Here is a 13,649-nt window from a genome sequence, read left to right on the forward strand (position 1 = left end):
CAGAAGATGTTACTGGAGTTGTTTCTGTTTGAGATGTTGTTGTGGTTTCAGTTGATGTCACTGGAGTCGATGTAGATGTTGGTTCAGGGGTTGTTGAGTGAGATGTAGATATTGATGCAGATGTTGTTACTGGAGTTGTTTCTGGCTGAGTTGTTATGCTTTCAGTTGATGTTACTGTAGTCGATGCAGATGTTAGTTCAGGAGTTGTCGAGTGAGATGATGTAAATGCAGATGTTACTTGAGTTGTTTCTGTTTGAGATGTTGTTGTGGTTTTAGTTGATGTTACATTAGTTGATGTAGATGTTGGTTCAGGGGTTGTTGAGTGAGATGTAGATGTTAATGCAGATGATGTTACTGGAGTTGTTTCTGTTTGAGATGTTGTTGTGGTTTCAGTTGATGTTACAATAGTTGATGTAGATGCTGTTTCAGGGGTTTTTGAGTGAGATGTATATGTTGATGCAGATGTTGTTACTGGAGTTGTTTCTGGTTGAGATGATGTGGTTTCGGTTGTTGTTACTGGAGTCGATGTAGATGTTAGTTCAGGCGTTGTCAAGTCAGATGTAGATTTAGATGCAGATGTTACTTGAGTTGTTTCTGTTTGAGATGTTATTGTGGTTTCAGTTGATGTTACAGTAGTTGATGTAGATGCTGTTTCAGGGGTTGTTGAGTGAGATGTAGATGTTGATGCAGATGTTGTTATTGGAGTTGTTTCTGGTTGAGATGTTGTGGTTTCAGTTGTTGTTACTGTATTTGATTTAGATGTTGGGTCAGGTGTTATCGAGTGAGATGTAGATGTTGATTCAGATGTTGTTACTGGAATTGTTTCTGGTTGAGATGTTGTGGTTTCAGTTGCTGTTACAGTAGTTGATGTAGATGTTGCTTCAGGGGTTGTTGAGTGAGATATAAATCTTGATGCAGATGTTGTTACTGGAGTTGTTTCTGGTTGAGTTATTGTTATGCTTTCAGTTGATGTTACTGTAGTCGATGCAGATGTTAGTTCAGGAGTTGTCGAGTGAGATGTAGATGTTGATGCAGATATTGTTACTGGAGTTGTTTCTGGTTGAGATGTTGTGGTTTCAGTTGTTGTTACTGGAGTCGATGTTGATGTTAGTTCAGGCGTTGTCAATTCAGATGTAGATGTAGATGCAGATGTTACTTGAGTTGTTTCTGTTTGAGATGTTGTGGTTTCAGTTGATGTTACAGAAGTTGATGTAGATGCTGTTTCAGGGGTTGTTGAGTGAGATGTAGATGTTGATGCAGATGTTGTTACTGGAGTTGTTTCTGGTTGAGATGTTATGGTTTCAGTTTTTGTTACTGGAGTTGATGTAGATGTTGGTTTAGGGGTTGTTGAGTGAGATATAGATGTTGATGCAGATGTTGTTATTGGAGTTGTTTCTGTTTGAGATGTTGTGGTTTCAGTTGTTGTTACTGGAGATGATGTAGATGTTGGGTCAGGTGTTATTGAGTGAGATGTAGATGTTAATTCAGATGTTGTTACTTGAGTTATTTCTGGTTGAGATGATGTGGTTTCAGTTGTTGTTACTGGAGTCGATGTAGATGTTAGTTCAGGCGTTGTCAAGTCAGATGTAGATGTTGATGCAGATGTTACTTGAGTTGTTTCTGTTTGAGATGTTGTTGTGGTTTCAGTTGTTGTTACTGGAGATGATGTAGATGTTCGGTCAGGTGTTATCGAGTGAGATGTAGATGTTGATTCAGATGTTGTTACTGGAATTGTTTCTGGTTGAGTTGTTGTTGTGCCTTCAGTTGATGTTACTGTAGTTGATGTAGATGTTGCTTCAGGGCTTGTTGAGTGAGATATAGATGTTGATGCAGATGTTACAGTAGTTGAGGAAGATGCTGTTTCAGGGGTTGTTGAGTGAGATGTAGACGTTGATGCAGATGTTGTTATTGGAGTTGTTTCTGGTTGAGATGTTGTGGTTTCAGTTGTTGTTACTGGAGATGATGTAGATGTTGGGTCAGGTGTTATCGAGTGAGATGTAGATGTTGATTCAGATGTTGTTACTGGAGTTGTTTCTGGTTGAGTTGTTGTTATGCTTTCAGTTGATGTTACTGTAGTCGATGCAGATGTTAGTTCAGGAGTTGTCGAGTGAGATGTAGATGTTGATGCAGATGTTGTTACTGGAGTTGTTTCTGGTTGAGATGTTGTGGTTTCAGTTGTTGTTATTGTATTTGATGTAGATGTTGGTTCAGGGGTTGTTGAGTGAGATATAGATGTTGATGCAGAAGATGTTACTGGAGTTGTTTCTGTTTGAGATGTTGTTGTGGTTTCAGTTGATGTTACTGGAGTCGATGTAGATGTTGGTTCAGGGGTTGTTGAGTGAGATGTAGATATTGATGCAGATGTTGTCACTGGAGTTGTTTCTGTTTGAGATGTTGTTTTTTCAGTTGATGTTACAGTAGTTGATGTAGATGTTGCTTCAGGGGTTGTTGAGTGAGATGTAGATGTTGATGGAGATGTTGTTACTGGAGTTGTTTCTGGCTGAGTTGTTATGCTTTCAGTTGATGTTACTGTAGTCGATGCAGATGTTAGTTCAGGAGTTGTCGAGTGAGATGATGTAAATGCAGATGTTACTTGAGTTGTTTCTGTTTGAGATGTTGTTGTGGTTTTAGTTGATGTTACATTAGTTGATGTAGATGTTGGTTCAGGGGTTGTTGAGTGAGATGTAGATGTTGATGCAGATGATGTTACTGGAGTTGTTTCTGTTTGAGATGTTGTTGTGGTTTCAGTTGATGTTACAGTAGTTGATGTAGATGCTGTTTCAGGGGTTTTTGAGTGAGATGTATATGTTGATGCAGATGTTGTTACTGGAGTTGTTTCTGGTTGAGATGATGTGGTTTCGGTTGTTGTTACTGGAGTCGATGTAGATGTTAGTTCAGGCGTTGTCAAGTCAGATGTAGATTTAGATGCAGATGTTACTTGAGTTGTTTCTGTTTGAGATGTTGTGATTTCAGTTGCTGTTACAGTAGTTGATGTAGATGTTGCTTCAGGGGTTGTTGAGTGAGATATAGATGTTGATGCAGATGTTGTTACTGGAGTTGTTTCTGGTTGAGTTATTGTTATGCTTTCAGTTGATGTTACTGTAGTCGATGCAGATGTTAGTTCAGGAGTTGTCGAGTGAGATGTAGATGTTGATGCAGATATTGTTACTGGAGTTGTTTCTGGTTGAGATGTTGTGGTTTCAGTTGTTGTTACTGTATTTGATGTAGATGTTGGTTCAGGGGTTGTTGAGTGAGATGTAGATGTTGATGCAGATGTTGTTACTGGAGTTGTTTCTGGTTGAGATGTTATGGTTTCAGTTGTTGTTACTGGAGTTGATGTAGATGTTGGTTCAGGGGTTGTTGAGTGAGATGTAGATGTTAATTCAGATGTTGTTACTTGAGTTATTTCTGGCTGAGATGATGTGGTTTCAGTTGTTGTTACTGGAGTCGATGTAGATGTTGGTTTAGGCGTTGTCAAGTCAGATGTAGATGTTGATGCAGATGTTACTTGAGTTGTTTCTGTTTGAGATGTTATTGTGGTTTCAGTTGATGTTACAGTAGTTGATGTAGATGCTGTTTCAGGGGTTGTTGAGTGATATGTAGATGTTGATGCAGATGTTGTTATTGGAGTTGTTTCTGGTTGAGATGTTGTGGTTTCAGTTGTTGTTACTGGAGATGATGTAGATGTTGGGTCAGGTGTTATCGAGTGAGATGTAGATGTTGATGCAGATGTTGTTACTTGAGTTGTTTCTGTTTGAGATGACGTGGGTTCGGTTGTTGTTACTGGAGTCGATGTAGATGTTAGTTCAGGCGTTGTCAATTCAGATGTAGATGTAGATGCAGATGTTGTTACTGGAGTTGTTTCTGGTTGAGTTATTGTTATGCTTTCAGTTGATGTTACTGTAGTCGATGCAGGTGTTAGTTCAGGAGTTGTCGAGTGAGATGTAGATGTTGATGCAGATATTGTTACTGGAGTTGTTTCTGGTTGAGATGTTGTGGTTTCAGTTGTTGTTACTGTATTTGATGTAGATGTTGGTTCAGGGGTTGTTGAGTGAGATGTAGATGTTGATTCAGATGATGTTACTGGAGTTGTTTCTGTTTGAGATGTTGTTGTGGTTTCAGTTGATGTTACAGTAGTTGATGTAGATGCTGTTTCAGGGGTTGTTGAGTGAGATGTAGATGTTGATGCAGATGTTGTTACTTGAGTTGTTTCTGGTTGAGATGACGTGAGTTCGGTTGTTGTTACTGGAGTCGATGTAGATGTTAGTTCAGGTGTTGTCAATTCAGATGTAGATGCAGATGTTACTTGAGTTGTTTCTGTTTGAGATGTTGTTGTGGTTTCAGTTGATGTTACAGTAGTTGATGCAGATGTTGGTTCAGGGGTTGTTGAGAGAGATGTAGATGCTGATGCAGATGTTACTGGAGTTGTTTCTGGTTGAGATGTTGTCGTTTCAGTTGTTGTTACTGGAGTCGATGTAGATGTTAGTTCAGGCGTTGTCAAGTCAGATGTAGATGCAGATGTTACTGGAGTTGTTTCTCGTTGAGATGTTGTCGTTTCAGTTGTTGTTACTGGAGTCGATGTAGATGTTGGTTCAGGGGTTGTTGAGTGAGATATAGATGTTGATGCAGATGTTGTTACTTGAGTTGTTTCTGGTTGAGTTGTTATGCTTTCAGTTGATGTTACTGTAGTCGATGCAGATGTTAGTTCAGGAGTTGTCGAGTGAGATGATGTAGATGCAGATGTTACTTGAGTTGTTTCTGTTTGAGATGTTGTTGTGGTTTCAGTTGATGTTGCATTAGTTGATGTAGTTGTTGGTTCAGGGGTTGTTGGGTGAGATGTAGATGTTGATGCAGATGATGTTACTGGAGTTGTTTCTGGTTGAGATGTTGTTGTGGTTTCAGTTGATGTGACAGTAGTTGATGTAGATGCTGTTTCAGGGGTTGTTGAGTGAGATGATGTAGATGTTGATGCAGATGTTGTTATTGGAGTTGTTTCTGTTTGAGATCTTGTGGTTTCAGTTGTTGTTACTGGAGATGATGTAGATGTTGGGTCAGGTGTTATTGAGTGAGATGTAGATGTTAATTCAGATGTTGTTACTTGAGTTATTTCTGTTTGAGATGTTGTGGTTTCAGTTGTTGTTACTGGAGTCGATGTAGATGTTAGTTCAGGCGTTGTCAAGTCAGATGTAGATGTAGATGCAGATGTTACTGGAGTTGTTTCTGGTTGAGATGTTGTGGTTTCAGTTGTTTCTACTGTATTTGATGTAGATGTTGGTTCAGGGGTTGTTGAGTGAAATGTAGATGTTGATGCAGATGTTGTCACTGGAGTTGTTTCTCTTTGAGATGTTGTGGTTTCAGATGATGTTACAGTAGTTAATGTAGATGTTGCTTCAGGGGTTGTTGAGTGAGATATAGATGTTGATGCAGATGTTGTTACTGGAGTTGTTTCTGGTTGAGTTGTTGTTATGCTTTCAGTTGATGTTACTGTAGTCGATGCAGATGTTAGTTCAGGAGTTGTCGAGTGAGATGATGTTGATGCAGATGTTGTTACTGGAGTTGTTTCTGGTTGAGACGTTGTGGTTTCAGTTGTCATTACTGGTGTCGATGTAGATGTTGGTTCAGTGGTTGTCAAGTCAGATTTAGATGCAGATGCAGATGTTTCTGGAGTTGTTACTGGTTGAAATGTTGTGGTTTCATTTGTTATTACTGTAGTTGATGTAGATGTTGGTTCAGGGGTTGTTGAGTGAGATGTAGATGTTGGTACAGTTATTGGTTGAAAAAAAAAAAAAATTATAAATTTAAACATTGGACCAAAACATCTGCTCATAATAACATAGACTACTGTCTAACACTTCATGGCTACTCTGACAAGTCTCCATTGTTAATTAGGAATCGAGTGTTTAAAAGTAAAAGTAATTTTTCTTTTGAAATCCACATTTTCATCATTTGTAAAATCACATTTTTTATCTTAAAAATATTTCTTAAAATATAACATTGTCATAGTAGGTTGCAGCAACAAGATTTGTGAGGCTGGATCTAATCGCAGCAGCCACTTTATTTAACAATACAAACAAAATAACAAACCCGCAGTGGTAACACTTTAGATTACTGTTCCCTCATTAATGAATAACTACATAGGAACAAATGAGTATTGCAATATTAACACTCTGTTAACCACTATTAACAAACATACTGATTAATGAATTAGTAAGTAATAGTGCTTGGCCAAATGTGGTAGTTCACTATTAGCTAACCAATAATTACTATTTTTTCATACCTCCCAGAGGACTGCTCACTGGGGGGAGTGAATAAACAGTGCCCTCTTACACTCTCATTACCCACAACTTAGGTGTCCTTGAGCAAGGCACCTGATCCCGAATCGCTCCCTGGGCACCATACTGGGCCACACATCACGTCACTTTCATTTTCACTCCCTAGTGATGACTGAAGTCATTATAACCTTTTTGAGGTTTTTGTAAGGTTTTGGATAGAAATTCCTTCCGATGTATTTGGTAACACTTGAGTCATTACTAGTGGGTTACCATGATCTTCACTTTACAATACTGATCCAAATAATTAGTAATTCCTTCAGAAGGATGTAGTAACACATGTCATTACTATCCAAAACCTTACAAAAACCTCAAACGTTTACAGTGATCCAATATTAAGCAGTTATCATCAGAGGTGGAAAGTAGCTAATTACAAATACTTTTGGTACAGTACTTCAGTACATTTTTATTTATTTATTTATTTATTTATTTATTTATTTATTTATTTATTTCTACTTTCTTGAGTATAATTAAATTGTGGTACTTTTACTTGAGTTGAATAAACTGCAGACAGAGCAACAGGACGAGCTGGCATTTGATAGGCACTTTTTAAACTACAGCAGTGGAACCTGGCGCTTCAGCCAATAACAAACAGGTCTGATTGGGTGCAAAACCAATCAAAACTTCCAAAAAATATAAATTGGTATCACTGACGTTTTAATATTTTAGTGAATGTAAGTGAGCTATGCTCATATTCTGATTTTAAATTGTAATTTTGGCATCTCCTGAAATGGGTCATACCATTGATATTACCAGAGAACTGAGCAGTTGAAGTAAATAGAAAAGTCGGCTCATACATGGAAGCAGTTATTGCATGGACACGGGCAGGTTTAAACAAAGTCAGGATCTCAGGCCCCCCACACCTCACTCCCCAACATTACTTAACATTTTACTCTGAATTGCATAAAAGTAATATTGAATAGAATTAAGTGAGACATTAAAAAATGTATTTATTTTACTTTGAACTGCATAACAAAAATTGTATACGCTTTGGCACGTACTCCCTTCAGCTTTAAGATATAAACCTTCTTGGTTTTGGATTCATCAAGAGTCTTAATTTTGTCAATTTTCTTCAGTCCTCCGAGTCCCCTGTCATTTTAGCTATGAGAAAATCTCTCGGTTTTAGCTTGAAAAATTGTCTTCTTTAACTATATTGTGAAATAGGCTGATATTCTGATATTCTGACTCATATTCTGATTCTCAAATATGTGTTAGTGATTGTATTTTGTCTTTTAAACACCTTTATAATGATCATGTTAGATGATAACGGGTGATTGGCGCCACCATCCTAATAGTTTGCTCTTCAGCACAGGAAATTAGAGTTTTTGGATTTAACGCAAATTCATCCACTTCTCTCGAAAGACATGAAAGTAATGGCCGGTGATCTGGGAGAATAATAGAGTAAACCATTTAGTTACCTACACAATGTATTTCTGATGTGAATAAAACACGGTGTCAAATTAGAAGAGTTTTAATTGCTGCTTCCATAGACATCAGTGTGAATTTTACTAACTAAATATGATTTTTTTGCTAGTATTATGTGTATTTAAATGAAACCTAAAATAAACATGTTGTTGAGGAAAAACTGCTGTAACAGCGGTCATCAACTGATTTAATTGCTTGGTCAGCAGGGGGCCCCCCAAGCTACTGCATGGATGGAGCAAGAACAATGTAAGTGTCTAAAATGTATGCACACAGTTCAGTTGAATGGTAAAGCTTGCAGTCTTTAAAAATGCATTTAAATTACATGTACGAAGCTGAAATAACTTCAACATTGGCAACAAATGAAATAAGATTGCATGATTTATCAGATGCACATAAAAGTGTAGTTCATCACTATGGCAACGGTGGGCTTCTGACCTATACCCCAATTTATGAGATTAATGTCTTGTTTTCCTGCAAAATCACTATATTATATATATATATATATATATAGCAGCTACAGCAGCTAACGTCCTTAGACCAGGAAGTAGCTTGTTTCTGTCAACACCGCTTTGGCTCCCTTTTCCCTATACACACCAAATCTAGATTAAAGACCTATCTCTTTAACCTGGCGTACACATAACACACTATCACATTTCAATAATTCAGATCCCTAAAAGGATTGTTTGGTTGCATAAATTAGGTCATCTGGAACCGCAAACACTCTTCAATGTACTTGTTACATCGTAAGAGGAATGGCATATACGCCAATATTAGTCTGAGCCTAGTTTCTCCCAAGGTGTTTTTTTTTTTTTTTTTCTCCATTTTTGTCACAGATGGAGTTTGGTTTATTGGCACTGTCAACTTTTGGCTTGTGTAGTTGCAGATACTTAAATAAAATAAAATTACTTCATGTGTAATCCTGCAGTTTATTTTTTATTAGTGTTTAAATTTGGCAATAGTTCCTTCCTCACATAGTCATATTTTGATCATGAGTGATGAGGCTTTGCGGACCAATCGTCACATGCTTCCTGCTAGACCAATAAGGTGGCTGCTTTTTGGAACGACATGTAAACATGAGTCCAAGATGTCTGCACCCTTGTCGTCAACATCAAGTGGCGAAGAAGAGGAAATTATGGCCAGTTCTCCTTCAAAACTCAAAAGGAAGTAAAAAGGATTATAAACAATATGCATCTCACGTCCATAAAGAAAGAAGAAACAAATTACTTTACACGCACATGGTTGGATACATTCAGAAACGGCGTCAAACAGTGTCTTGGCTTCCAGGGTGAGAATCAGAGAATAGCAGAAACATACAAACATTGTCTAGAAATTGAGTTTGACAATGTTCCCGAAGACGCTAAGTTTCACTCCACTTGCTATTTCATTGACAAAAAGCGCTTGAATGCGGCCTGAGAAACTGGTCACACAGCGTCCTGAAGATCAAGATGCTCACAAAGGCCATTTTGTGTCATCAGGTAGTAGTACCTTTACAATTGAATGTCCGACAAGGTACCATAGCTAACTTTCAATTACAATTACATAATTTATTTAATATTTATTGTACAGTCAGAGTCAGATTTGCATTGTTTTGTATACAGCTACAGCCAGAACACTCAATATTGTTTAAATGTTAACACAGTTTTTACTTAATGGTTTGTATTTATAAATTCATTTCACTATAGTTTTTTTTTTTTTTTTTTTTTTTTTAATTTATTTACAGGCCAGTTGCTGAAAGCTGCTGAGATGAAGCTAGACATGCATGCATTCTTGTGCATATTCAAGACAAAGACTGTGTCTCTCTGGAGGTGCGATACTGTTACAGACAGTAAATCAGGTTCTTGACAAAGTTCATTACTTATATTTATATTAAGTAAAACTAGATTTATATATTACATTGCTCAAGCAAGTTGCAAAACATTTAAACATAGGCTATATGTTAAAATCACAAACATTTTAAATTAAAACTTACAGTAGACGAAAACAGCCGAATCTCGTCTTTTCTTTCGATTCTAAATCTTTATACAACAAACCCTGCAGGTCATAAAGAACTTTTGTTTTTCCACCTACACAAAGAGACGTGTCCTATCTATTATGCCCAGACAGCACAGCCATGTGGGGCCCAGATGGGTTTCACCTGGGCTGTCTAACTGGGGCAGAGCCAGTTTTGTCCAGATGAAATGAACACTGCTCAGTGTGCACACTACAGGCTGTTAAATGTAACATTGAATCAATGTTGGAGTTAATGAGATAATTAAGTGCTAACAAGCAGAATCACAGAAGGACAGAGGAACAACAAGAACAGAAAGTGAAACACAAGAACTACAGCTGATTTCAGCTGAATGATTCAGCTGAGAATGATTAAACAACTCCATAAACAGAATTAATAATAATAGTTTATTTAAAAATAATAGCTTACTTTGTAGTTACCATGATGGTGATCAATGTTTGTTTTAGTTGAGCTCTTGACGCTTGACATTTTAACATTGTTTTTTTTTTTTTTTTTTTTTTTCTCTCTGGCTGCTGTGACTGTTACAGCGAGAACATCAAGAGAAAATGTGATCAAATGTTGACTATTTGTTGATGATACAGATGTAATCATCATGAAGTGGCATTATTTGCACTCATGACAGTCATTGATTATACAAACCCTGTGACTCCACAGCATGAAATCAACTCTTGAGAGGTTTAGACACACACAGACATCAAGAATCAGCATATGAATCTCAACAATGGTGACATGCTTCATGCTGCAATGCATTCTGGGTGCATCATACAAAATTCATCAATGACTGATCATCATCTGATCACATTTTCTTTTGCCTTTCTTGCCATAACAAACAGTTACAGCAGCCAGAGAAAAACTAACATTAAAAGGTCGAGTCAAACTGCACAACTAAAGCAAACACTGATCTTGATAATGGTGATATCAAACCAAACTATTATTTTCAACAAATCATCAACATTTAAACCTCTGGAAATTCTCAATAACAACTTCTGTAGACATATGATAGAAATAAAGATAATCTGGTTAAAAATAAGTGAAGCTGGTAGTGCTGTTTGTGGAGTTATTTAATCCTTCTCTGCTGAGATCTTGAGAGATTTAATTTTGAGCTGTAATGAATCTATTGTAGAATTGTTTAATTTTGGCATTATTCATAATTAAGGGGGGTAGGGTCGCATTTTGAGTTATTTCAGCCAACTTGGGCCAGTGTGTGCTTCTTTTTTATGTTTATGTGATTACACAGATTACACAAGATACACAAATTAATATTTTGTGTAAAATTATTTACTCGTCGGGCAAGTAGCTGCATAATAAGTGGGATAATTTCACAGTGGGGTCTTGTATCACCCTGAAGAGGTTTCTTTGGCATAACAATCTTCTGACTGTACACTATCCCTTAGTCTCACCCTTTTTTATAACTCTGGGCATCCCCTAGGGGGCACGCCCCCAATTTGGGAATCACTGTAAATAAAGGTGACTTGACTTGCATTTATTACATGTCAAAGTTAAAAATTATAGTAGTATAATATAGGTGCCAGTGTTGGTTGCAATTACAAAGAAAAAAGAACAGGATCTAATCGCAACAGTTTTAGAACCATAGAAAACAACTGAAACACATACTGAACTAAAACATATGACAAAACCAGAAACAAATACAGATCACCCATAACAAAAGTATAATATGTAGTAATATAATAAATGAATATAATAAGATGTATTAACGGTAATCAATTGTTTTAGAAAACAGATATTTATATTCCTAAATAAATCTCATCATATTAGGATATCTCATAATATGTTCCTATTTTTTCTAATCTTTTTTTCTTTTTGTGACTTAGATATAATTCACTTGCAGTATATTATATGCATACATATTTATTAATAAATTAGTAATATACACATACATATTTATTGCTTTTTCATCAAAATATTTAGTCATGATAAAACTTCCATTTACATCACATATACTCACATACTTAGATTTAAATAGACCTCTTACCTGTTGATTTTGATATATCAAACAGTAAAGCCAACCCAGCATATAAAATAAAGCGGTACATCTTTCAAGAGTTTGCTACCGACCCTAATGCAAGAAAAATATCCTCTGAGAAGCAACCTAACATGAATAATGCTTCTTTAATGACTGATCATGCTTAAATGGAAACTGACTGAGAACTGATGTTTTGACATCAGTCTAATATTGTCTTTAAACTCCACCCACCCATTATTTTATACTAATATAACAGGTTCTCAGTGTGGGTCTCCAGAGTTCAGTAAGATTTTTTTTTTTTTAAATATCAAAATATCAAATATATAGATTCACCCCTTTAAATACTGTCTTAAAATTAACAAAGAACTGATGTAATATTATGTTATATTTGTAGCGATACAGCTGAACACTTTCACATCTTTTATGATAGCCTACACTCTTAAAGAAAACATCTTTGGTTCCACAAAGAATCTTTAACATCCATGGAAACTTTCCATCCCACAAAATGTTTGTTATAGTGGAAAAAGGTTAGGTTAGGAACTCAAAATGGTTGTGGTTACATTGTTGCAAACCCTCTTGGAACCTTTTTTTTTTTTTTAAGTGTGTCTTTACAAAAACAAATCTAAACCTTGACAAAAAGTAGTATTTTGTCTAAAAACAACTAGAGAATTTATAAGCCTTTTTATATAGAGTTATATAGAAATCTAGAGGTTACACCATGGATTTAAAGGCATTGGGCCAGATTTACTAAACGCGGCGAATTAGCGTGAGAGCGCAATTCCACAAATGCGCCGATGGGAGTGGCAAGTTTTGCGCATGATCTACTGCTGACGCGCAAATTAAAGAACACAGACGCAGTAAAATCATTTACATAATGACCAATGCAATCTAACAAGAGCAGTGCAAATTAGCAAATTAGCATTAACATGTCATCTGGCAAACACGTACACATATATAATATTGTTTGCCAAGCCACCGTGAGTCTTTATAGTGTCAGTGGTGATGAGGTACAGGTGCTCGTGATTAGAATTCAGGGAAGAGTGAACGAGTGGGCGGAGTGTTGAGATCTGGTGACGATGCTTGTGTGTTGGTGGGCGTTTATTTACACAGTGTGTGTATATATATATATATATATATATATATATATATATATATATATATATATATGTATAGGCCAATGTGACTTGGCAAACTATATGTTCGGATAACGTCTTCCTCTGGCATTCCAAAGAAATTAATACGAGTGGAAAATATTTTCTCCCTTCTACCACACGCTCTCTGTTCTCTGCAGTGTACTAAATCCCGACAGTAGTTTTTTGTCTAAAGAGGGTTTGCGCTGGTGCAAACTGTTAGTAAATCTGGCCCATTGTCTCTATTTTTAACATGCTTTAATTGAAAATTAATAAAAAAAAAATAGAGGAAAAAATATGTTTGTATAATTTTCAATGGGGGAAAAAATTATAATAATTGATCATTTATTGCATAAATATTAATTAGTACCATGAAATTCTCTCAAATAAAAAAAGAAAAAATATATATTATTGAACAAAAATATATTGCATTGATTTTACTGAAAATAAATGTTACATTTCAGGTGTTCGGTCACTTTTGACCTTGAGCAACACAAGTGTGACCCCCAAATAAACAGTACCAGAGGGTTAAAAAAAATAACTTTCATTAATGTGTTATAAATAAACCAAAATTTAAAAATGAGCAATAGCATATTTAAAATTAACATTAACTATGTTGTTGTTCATAGTTCACAGTAGTTATTATTGCATTAACCAATGTTAACAAATTGAACCTTATTGTAAAGTGTTAAACTTCAGAAATTCCTGAATCTGATTGTCTGCTTGTCTAGTTTAAGTAATGTGGAGAAACCTGAATTTCTCCTGTTTATTTC

At 36.1% G+C, this 13,649-nt stretch overlaps 1 pseudogene; it reads right to left on the reverse strand.

Moving 5' to 3' along the window:
• The window catches only part of LOC127500997 (mucin-2-like), a 28,420-nt pseudogene extending 16,995 nt beyond the window's left edge, over positions 1-11,425 (reverse strand).
• Between the last annotated feature and the right edge of the window lie 2,224 nt (positions 11,426-13,649).

Source organism: Ctenopharyngodon idella, chromosome 2, assembly GCF_019924925.1.
Source record: "Ctenopharyngodon idella isolate HZGC_01 chromosome 2, HZGC01, whole genome shotgun sequence".
NCBI lineage: Eukaryota > Metazoa > Chordata > Actinopteri > Cypriniformes > Xenocyprididae > Ctenopharyngodon > Ctenopharyngodon idella.